The sequence below is a fragment of the Pinus tabuliformis genome, chromosome 2_1 (assembly GCF_031772625.1).
Source record: "Pinus tabuliformis cultivar Carrire ecotype Pingquan chromosome 2_1, CPIR1, whole genome shotgun sequence".
NCBI classification, from domain to species: domain Eukaryota; kingdom Viridiplantae; phylum Streptophyta; class Pinopsida; order Pinales; family Pinaceae; genus Pinus; species Pinus tabuliformis.
The window spans coordinates 23558311-23560429 of record NC_142299.1 but is presented as its reverse complement, the minus strand read 5'-3'; positions in this window follow the sequence as shown (position 1 = coordinate 23560429).

Sequence of the window (2119 nt, the reverse complement as noted above, 5' to 3'; positions counted from 1 at the left end):
CCTTGAAGGGGGTTGCTTCACAAATGTGCTTCATGTTCCCTCGCTATTTGCAAATCTTCTCTAGATATATTAGATCACTCATTTTGGCTTTGGAAGGAAGATGGCGTTCACTCAGGACTCCGCAGTGATTACTAACATTTCCACGAGCTCACAACTTGCACATGGAATTGCAGATCACGGTTCTCATTTGTATTTCTTCTCCCACTTTGTTCCTAAATCTATTAGCACTGTATTTCTGTCACAATCTAATGATATCAGCAGGTTATGGCATGAAATATTTGGCCATCTAAACTATAAGTACATGCATCAACTCAGCAAGGAAAACATGGTAGAAGGATTGCCCGCTATTAAATTTACAAGCAGTGTATGTCAAGGATACATTCTTGGCAAGCATCCGGAGAAATTTTTTGACAAAGGGAAGGTGTTACACAAAATACTGTCACCATGACTTTCTGTAGTTAGTGTGGGTCTATCACCACTCATACTATCCTCCTTTGCAAGTCTCAAACCTCATCTCTTCATGTCAAGCTTTAAAAATGAGAGAAAGTCTTTGAAAATCAATAAAGCTTTGGTTCTGCACTTTCTCTTACCATTACCTACGGTCCCGCACCCCTTGGTCATGTTACTTGTGGACCTGCCCGCTCTGTCTCTAAAGGAGTGGGTGCGGACCCTTATGAAAGTAAAAAAGGCGCAAGTTTATTCTTAAAAAATCACTTTGGGTTAATTTTGGCTGCTTCTAGAAGGAATCTTGATATGGTTGGTTCGCTCCTAGGTGGTTCATGCATCCCATAACTAAAGGAGCTAACCCCTTGATGAGAGGAGCTTATCCCTTTGAAGGAGGGCTTTATCCCTTTGAAGGTGGACCTAGTAACTTCCCTCCATTGCACTATAAATTAAGGCATTGGGCTGGTTGCTAGGAAGGTTAGAAGCTGAACATTTTTTAGGGTAAATGTTGTTGGAATTGAGACTTCCTAGTTAAGCTTGAGAGGAGAGATTACATACCTTTTGGATTCATTGGGAAGAGAGTGAAACTTGTCAAAGTAGAGGAGATTCTTGCTGGACCCTCGGAGGAGCTTTTACAGCATCAAGGCACCAAGGTTGTAAAGTTCTTCTTTGATTAAAGTTAATACGATCAGATTCATTTTTCTCAATAAATTGTTTTCTATGATTTATTTCATGAATTCCTTGATCATCATGATAAACATGCTTTATTATATTGGCTTTTCAGGTGCTATTTAATATGTGTGCTTGTTTGTGTTTGCAGATTCTTTAAAAGGGAGCTCATTTGGATCAACGGAGCGTGGCTTCCACAAACTAGCACTAGACCCGAGGTAGGCCTAAAACATCTACTAGCCTTTATTTATAAATCACATATTTAGATAAAGATAGAATTTGTTTGGTTTGCTTGTCGCTAGATATCATTAGATACTAGGGAGGTCGGTCTTGTCTGCAAGAATGACTTATCCGGTTGACAAAATGGCGACTCAACTGGGGAATTGAATTTTTGGTTTTTTCCTTTGTTTTTACTTTGACTTGAGAAACTATTGCTCTGTTTCTGGTTTTTGCTTGCTGTGTGGGATTGGGTAGGATCTGTAGATCTTGAATTATTTTTTGTTTTTCACGCTTTTGGAAAAGGACCGCACCCTCTGCTTGTAACACAGTGCGGACATCCCCGCACTTTTGCTTTACACACAGAGCGTACCGCAACTAGGTATACTGGGGGCCTGCGAACCCTGTCAAAATTTTGAAAAACTTGAAATATTTTCATTCAGTCAGCTTAGGATTTGTTTATGTGTTTTTAGCCTTTGCCCAGATCTACACGTGTCTTGTCAGAAACTTTTCGTAGGTTAATTCCATTGGCATTTAGGTTTTAGGTGAAATTTCTAGAAGCTTTGTGTACCGGGCTCGATTTTCGTTTGGTCTTTGTAGTAACTCAGAGCTTAGAAGCCTTAGAAACCTCAGATCACCTTGGTTTTTGCTGGTCTTCTTATGAGTCTGATCGATTTGTAAAATCTGCCTTTGTTGAGGAATCCATCTTGTTTTTCTCTTTGTGAAGCTTCGAAAGAACTTGTGTTGAAAGTTTTGGATTTCATTTTTAAAAAGAAAACAAAAAGCTGGT